This window comes from Helianthus annuus, chromosome 1 (genome assembly GCF_002127325.2).
Source record: "Helianthus annuus cultivar XRQ/B chromosome 1, HanXRQr2.0-SUNRISE, whole genome shotgun sequence".
Lineage (NCBI taxonomy): Eukaryota > Viridiplantae > Streptophyta > Magnoliopsida > Asterales > Asteraceae > Helianthus > Helianthus annuus.
In genome coordinates this window covers 68,730,970-68,739,538 of record NC_035433.2, presented here as the reverse complement: position 1 = coordinate 68,739,538, position 8,569 = coordinate 68,730,970, and the positions used below count along the sequence as shown (strand labels likewise).

Sequence of the window (8,569 nt, the reverse complement as noted above, 5' to 3'; positions counted from 1 at the left end):
CCCCGTGCCCGTCTGACATTCTCTCACTTCATTAATTGTAATTGCGAATTACAATTAATGCGCCTGCTGTACTTTCACCACGCCCCCGTGCTCGCTGGACACGGCCCCGTGGTGGGCAATGGAAGCTTCTACTGGTTTGTCTTTTCTGCTGCTTCCTGGGCACGCCCCCGTGTTCGCTGGACACGGGGCGTGTTCAGACTCTGTTTCTTCTCCTTTGCCTTGGGAAGTGCCGTTGAGGGTCCGGGCAATCTACTTTTGTTCCTTTTTCTTGTATTTATGGTAGAATTAGTTGTCTTTTTGCTTCTTTTGTGATTTTGAGCTCATTTCATCCTGAAAATACAAAAGGAAGACAAAAACACTCTTTTTCCAACATTAGTACTAAAAAAGGGTTAGTTTTATGCCTTAATTGATGTGATTTATATGTTGCATTTTACACACATCAGATACCAACTTGAAACGCCCACTTTTTACTTTTGACAATAACATAAGGCTCATACAAAGGTTTGGAAAAATTTTGACATGACCCATTCGAAAAGTGAACATTTTCCTGCTTTTTAACGAAACCATTCAAGATACATTCTATGACACTATTCAAAAGATGCTAAATAAAAAAAAACATACACAATTTACCTAGAATATTAAATCCAAACTATTCAAAATAAAGTTTAACTTCAAACTACTACCATCATCCTAATAACTAGTTTAACATTTACTACACAAAAGGACGTTTCGACCCATTCAAAAGAAACAACTTGAACCGGAAGCGTATAAAGGTCAACGTTGTGTGTGTATGTTCGGTCCGAGCGCGCCGCAATTAATCATGTGATTTACCTATCATTCATAACAACAACACATGTTAGTTCATAATACATAACACTTTACTTTAATAACATTATCACTTCCATTCGGAAACATTCATCATACCACTTCCCGATTCATTTGTAATGAACCGCTACATTCCATATCTCTCGATATACTTGCATCAATTGACCCATATAAACAAGCCAATTATACACATTCCAATCAACCATTCTACTTGTCCCTTTTTAACCCATTTAGACGGGTCACTCCATATTCACTATCACATCATAGTATCCTTAAAAAAATTTCCCAATATAAAGTTCATTACTTTTAGTCAATCATGAATCATAATGTAAACTTACACCTAATTCATAGCACTAACCAATCTCATACATAATTCTACAAATAGAGTACATAAAGTTTACATGAACTTACCGCGATCTTGAGATGCTTGTGCCTTCGAGTGACTTGCGCCTTCTTCCTTCTTTGTGCCTATATTTCATAATCTCATACTTTAGCATTCTTAAACATTACTTTCACAATCCTTATTGTACGTTATGGCGTTTACTAATCACATACATCATTATCATAAGAAAATTGCATCATTTTAATAAGTATACATGCAAAAGCCATAACTAAACTCACTTGGGCATTTTGTCAAACACCTTGTGTGCGTATCACTAGTTTAGCATAATGTACAAGCATTTTAAGCACAACTTCCATAGTTCACTCTTTGAGTAACCAAAAACATCCCTAACTTAGAAATTATCATCCTAATAATGATCACATAATTCTAAATCAATTACATCTAACCTTTTCACTAACATTCATCAAATTAACATATAGAGCTTCACAATTTCTTGATCATCTTTTATCACATGAATGGGTTTTACCCTAATCTATCATCATAGAGAAATTAAAGCATGATTTCAACTCTTACAAGTTCATATCACCTTGCATTCATGTTTGATTTCATAAAGCATCACAAATTTCACATATCAAATTAATTTAACATCACCAAATCATGAAATTCGACTTACTTGATGTTAATTTCACTTAGGGATGAACATTTCTAACTCATGCATTGATAAACCTTCAATTTTCCCCTTTCAATTTGAGAGATTTGTGATGTTAGGGTTTTGACTCCCTTGGCTCCCTCCTCTCTCTCGATCGCACACACTGCCAGACCAAACTGGCTTCCTTTTTTTTTATCTAATTTTATTCTATATTTACACATTTAGCCCCTAACTTTTATGGTATGTTCACATTAGTGATTTTCACACTAACTTTGTTACTTTTCTTTAGTTAACTTTATTCCCATACAAAGGGTTTTTAACTTACCATTATTTATAAGACTTTCATAATGGTAAAAATTTATATTTACCATTCTTTGTCATTAAATCCTCACTATTAGTTTATTATATTAAGACATACGAAAACTGGGGTGTTACACATCATAAGATTCTTTTACATAGTTGAGATTGAACAACAATTGCTCTTTCTTTTTCTCATATTCAGCTATCATCTCATCTTTTGCTACACATTCCTTGCAAGATTCCAAACACTTTGTGCATGGCTTGATGACTTCAACAATCTTTTCAACTTCAATTATCTTCTCAATTTCGATCACTTTCTCAGTTTTAGTCACCTTTTCTGCTTCATTAACCTGCTCAGTCTCTTCAATCTCCTCAGCAACACTTTCAACTTTCTCAATTGAACAACACTTTCAGTCTTCATTTCTTGTTGCTCTTTTGCAGCTCGTTTCTCCTTTAGCTTCTCCAGTCGATCTGCAAAATAAAAATGAAAACTTTCAGGAGAAAGATGAGATTTTGCAATGTTAATGTGTTTTTCTTCCTCATCATCACTGTTGTCATCTGGAGGTGATTGATCAAACTCTACAGATTTTTCAGAATTATCATCCGATGAACCAGTATCAGATGGAGTTTTATCAAAAACAATTTCTTTTTCAGAACTGTCATCACTTTGTACACTCTCATCTGAACTCTGTGAGCTTTCATCAGCACTTTCTGAGTTTTCATCAGATGCAACAGACTCTTTCTCCACATTCTTCACAGTCTCTCCAATAGACTTCATCCATGTGGTAAACATATCTGGTTCTTTAACAATCTTAGCAATGAATGCTTTGAATTCTCCTTTTTCATCAACAAACATATCCCAGCTGAAGCCTTCAGGTAATCTTTCATCATCCTGATTGACTAAACAGACTTTGCTTTCTGGTGATATGTAGTTGTTCCAGTTAAAATCCACCAAACATGCTCTCTTAGAATCCTCGATTTTTCTACCATGACCCACCTGTGGTTCTTGTAGTTGTTGCTGACCCACTTGCTGATAAATAGCTTTCCGGTAGTAATCATCTTTTCCGAACGGATTCTGAGCTCCACTAGCTTCCCTATTCTTGCACTCTCGCTTGAAATGGCCTTTTTCCCTGCAACGAAAACAAGTAACTTTAGATTTATCAAAACCTAAAGTAGAAACATGTGCATCAAGAAAGTCATTTCTTTCGGTAATCAGCTTGAACTTTTCAGCACGTCTAAGAACACTGGCTAGACACCATTTGATATCCATCAGTTCCATCTCTTCGGCATCTATCTGATCGTAATCCTCCTTTGTGAGCATAGGATTTCCGATCCGACCAGCAACCAATCCTTCATAGGAGAGTAACACAGAACCAAGTAAAGCCATGTGATCTTTCACAACTTCTTCCGGAAAACTTTGACCCTCTGGAAGATTCAATGCGATGTTACACTGGATCACATAACCATTTCCTGTCTTTGTGCTTTGAGAATGAAAACTTGTAGTTGACTCTTTTGGATTAACACTTAGAAATGAAGAGAATCCACTGCTGCTTTTAGTTGAACTCTGGTCAACCTTTTCTGTAGAATCCTCAGCACTAAACGCAGTCTGGATTTTTGGACTTCTCTCAGCTTCTGGAACTGGAACACTACCTTTGTAATACATTTTTACATCCTGTTGACCACTTGGACTGTTCATCCTTGCGATCTTTTGCTGTTCCAAATCCTGACTTTCAATCTTTTCAATAAACTGAGAAATAGTCAATCCATTAAAAACATCCGTATTCTTCAGAATCATCAAATAAGTTCCCCACTCTTTTTGCGGTAACGCATCCGCCAACTTGTCTACCCACTCTTCCCGATCTTTCGTAGTACTCAGCATTGACATAGATCATACCAAGTGGCAGTAACGTTCAATTCACTTCTTCGTGTCTTCACCTGGTAGACTGCTAAACAGATCAAACTCTTTCTTGAGCAACGCTTTCTTGCTCTTAATCATGTTCTCACTACCCTCAAATTTCACACGAAGAGCATCCCAAATCGATTTTGACGTCTTATCATGCTGAAGTAATATGAAAATGTCTTCTTTGATTACCTGCTGTAATAAACTAATCATCATTTTCTCGGCTCTATACATATCTCGCTCTTTGTCATTGAACTCTGATAGCTCTTTGATAACCTGCAAATCCGTTCGTGGTAATACATATTTCTTCAAGATACATTCCCAAGACCTAAGATGATTTGCCTGAACCCAGTTTTCAAATCTGTCTTTCCACCCGTAGTACTCTTCGATACTCATCAGTTTCGGGGGCTTTTGTGTTGTACCCGTCTCATTTTCCAAATTCATGGCTTGAGCGATGGAAGCCGGAGTAGTAGAAGATGAAGCGAATGCGTTGTAGAACTCTTCACTCATGATTACGTATCACGTTTTTCAAATACAGTAACTTTCGAGCGGAATTAATCAGATAAACCTTTGGAGCGAAATAGCAAACCCACAATTAGGAGCGAAATCACTAGGTTGAACACTTGGAGCGAAATTAGAATGGTTACACTGGAGCGAAATCAGCAATTTTTTTATCTAGGAGCGAGATCAGAAACAATTTTGGAGCGAAACCTCTGAATTGTTCAACTGGAGCGAAATCAGACTCATATTACGAGCGAAATCAGAGATGTCCAGTTCGAGCGAAATCAACTCGGAGGTCATTTTTGTCCATTTTTAGGCCGATTTTAACCGTGAAACTTTCAAGGGTTTGTCTATGTCCAACTTTAAACAATCTGTGAAACTTTGAACTGGTTTTGACCGATAAATCTTCCTGAAATGATGAAAGAAGGTGTAGAAGCTAGAAATTTCGATGAAATTCGGCTGTAAACTGCAGAACTCCTCCAACTGGCTCTGATACCACTTGTAGGATCGTGCGACTGACCCGAATGAGTCGTTAAGAGGGGTTTTACTCTGTTTCAGGTGCGGAAAACAAGAAACAGAGGTAGAAACAGCTAAATCTTCACTTAAATCATTGATTATATTGATCTGACGTTGATTACATTCAAACCTCACACCGACAGCACTTCGGTATGGAATACAAGGCTCTGTTACTGATTTCTCTCTAAAGTGCACTATTTATAGTGCTTCTGATTTCGCTCATAAGCAACACATGACAGTAGGAGCGAAATCAGATCTTTGTGATTTCGCTCGAAACTGTTTCGGGCGAAATCATACATATAACACCTAGGAGCGAAATTAGCATTCTATCATCCTAAACATTCCTATTTTCTCATAAAACGTGTCCTGATCTATTCAATGTAATCTAAGACTCGATACAAGACGAAGTCGACAGATGCATGCACGAACATTTCTGTAGTTCTGTTGACACAATGTGTCTTACCGGTGAGTTTACTAGTATTTCTGACGCAACGCTCTTGTTAATGCATAAAGCAATATTTTGTAGTAATAAACGTGAACGAATTCACTTGTATAGTTTGTAATCAGACAATGTTGACGTTTAAGCACATAATTGCAGTCTTTAAATAATTATTAAAGTATACGGAAATTACCGATTTGGTGCCAGTTGTCACAGTCTCCCCCCGTTGAAAGAATTTCATCCCGGAATTCAGACTGAACTAACTCTCGCAGGAGTCTATTTAATCAGGTGGGGATACTTTTCCTTGAAGTGGTCTTCGCATTCCCATGTGTACTCGGGTCCGTGCTTAGAGTTCCAACGTACTTTGACAAGCTTGACACTGCTCCTCCTGGTCTTGTTGACTTTCCAGTCGGTAACCTCAACGGGTTGTTCTGTAAATCGGAGGGTGTCGTCAATATGCACTTCATCCGCAGGGATGATCACGTTTTCTTGTGTTGGACTCTTCTTGAGGTTGGATACATGGAACGTATCATGTACTCCATTAAGTTCTTCCGGTAATTCCAATTTGTATGCCACGGTACCAATTCTTTCTAAGATCTTGAATGGTCCGATGTATCGTGGATTCAACTTTCCACGCTTTCCAAATCTGACTACGCCCTTCCAAGGTGAGACTTTCAACAAAACCATGTCTCCCACCTCGAATTCCAATGGCTTTCGTCTTCGATCAGCGTAGCTCTTTGGTCGATCTCGAGTTGCCTTAATACGTTCTCGGATCTGCGTGATCTTGTCGGTTGTCTCTTGTACAAGTTCAGGACCAACCATTCGCTTGTCTCCAGCGTCTGCCCAACATAAGGGCGATCGGCACTTGCGGCCATACAGAGCTTCGAACGGTGCGGCTTTTATGCTTGTATGATAACTGTTATTGTAGGAAAACTCAACCAAAGGTAGGTGAGTATCCCAGCTGCCGCCTAGGTCCATGACACATGCACGAAGCATATCTTCTAACGTTTGTATAGTCCGTTCGCTCTGGCCGTCTGTTTGCGGATGGAATGCCGTGCTTAGATCTAGCTGAGATCCAAAGGCTTCCTGAAAGGATTGCCAGATTCTTGAGACACAGCGTCCATCTCTGTCCGAAATGATTGAGATAGGCACTCCATGACGTGTCACAATTTCTTTTAGGTATATCTCAGCAAGTTTTCCTGTGCTATCCTTTTCTCGGATTGGTAGGAAATGCGCAGATTTCGTCAACCGATCGATTATCACCCATATCATGTCGTGCCCTCTAGAGGTCCTGGGTAATTTCGTTATGAAGTCCATCGAGATTTGCTCTCACTTCCACATGGGAATCTCTGGTTGTTGTAGTAGGCCAGACGGTTTCTGATATTCAGCCTTAACCTTAGCACAGGTTAGGCATTTTCCAACATAAACAGCAACGTCGCTCTTGAGTCTCGGCCACCAATAGTATTCTTTTAGGTCTTGATACATCTTGTCCGATCCTAGATGGATCGAGTATCTCGATTTATGCGCTTCATCAAGGATGACTTCTCGTAGGCCACCATAGAGCGGAACCCAAATACGTTTCTTAAAGTATAAGGCTCCCTCTTCATTTGGCACCATATATTTCAACATACCCCAGAGGTATTCAGCTTTACGGTTTTCCATCTTAAGGGCTTCTTGTTGTGTGTCACGAATACGTGAAGTGAGGTTCGTTCAAATAGTCATTTCTAATGCTCGAACCCGGGTCTTAACCCTTTCTTTTCGACTTAATGCGCCCGCTACAACGTTTGCCTTTCCAGGATGGTACTTAATCTCACAGTCGTAATCATTTAGCAGCTCGAACCATCGCCACTGGTGCATGTTCAGTTCCTTCTGATCAAATATGTGTTGTAGGCTTTTGTGATCCGTGAAGATTGTACATCGAGTACCATATAAATAATGTCGCCAGATCTTCAAGGCGAATACCACTGCGCCGAGTTCCAAGTCGTGAGTGGTATAGTTTCTTTCATGAACCTTCAATTGTCTTGAATCATAAGCAATGACTTTCTGGCGTTGCATGAGCACGCAACCCAAACCTTGTCGTGAAGCGTCACAGCATACCACGAAGTCTTCTATGCCTTCGGGTAATGATAGTATTGGTGCATCGCATACTTGTTTTTGAGTAGTTGGAAGGCTTCTTCTTGTTTAACACCCCAGTCGTACTTCTTGTCTTTCTGCGTAAGGGCAGTTAGCGGTTGAGCTATCTTTGAGAAATTCTCAATGAATCGTCGGTAGTAGCCCACTAATCCCAAAAATTGCCGAACTTCAATTGGGGTTTTGGGGGCTTCCCAATTCTTTATGGCTTCTATCTTGGATGGGTCCACATGAATGCCCTTCTCGTTTACAACGTGACCCAGAAATTGTACTTCGCGAATCCAGAATTCGCATTTTGAGAATTTTGCATAAAGTTTCTCTTTCTTCAGTAGTTCCAAAATGGTTCTGAGATGTTGCTCGTGCTCTTCTTTCGTCCGTGAGTAGATCAGGATATCATCGATAAATACAATCACGAATTTATCGAGATATGGTTTGCATATGCGGTTCATCAGATCCATAAATACCGCTGGCGCGTTCGTCAGCCCAAATGGCATCACAAGAAGCTCATAATGCCCATAGCGTGTTCTGAATGCAGTCTTTGGTACGCTTTCCTCTTGTATCCTTAGCTGATGGTATCCAGATCGAAGATTGATCTTGGAATAGTAGCTTGATCCTTGCAACTGATCGAATAAGTCATCAATCCTCGGCAATGGGTACCGATTCTTGATTGTGAGCTTGTTCAGTTCTCTGTAATCGATATACATCCACAGAGTTCCATCCTTTTTCTTCACAAACAATACTGGAGCTCCCCAGGGCGAGAAGCTTGGCCTTATGAATCCTTTATCCAACAACTCCTGGAGTTGTGTAAATAACTCTTGCATTTCGGATGGTGCAAGCCGATAGGGTACCTTGGCTACAGGAGCGGCTCCTGGGACCAAGTCTATACGGAATTCGACTTGTCGTTGCGGAGGTAGTCCTAGCAGATCTTCGGGAAAGACCTCAGGGAAATCCCTCACCACAGGAATG

The 8,569-nt window shown here is 39.7% G+C and overlaps 1 long non-coding RNA gene across 1 annotated transcript; it reads right to left on the bottom strand.

Moving 5' to 3' along the window:
- Positions 1-566: 566 nt before the first annotated feature.
- Positions 567-1,961, bottom strand: LOC110936505. Its single transcript, XR_002590083.2, has 3 exons — positions 1,842-1,961; positions 1,237-1,293; positions 567-831 (listed from the first exon to the last, which is right to left on the bottom strand). It is a non-coding gene; the product is annotated as an uncharacterized LOC110936505 (long non-coding RNA).
- Positions 1,962-8,569: the final 6,608 nt, after the last annotated feature.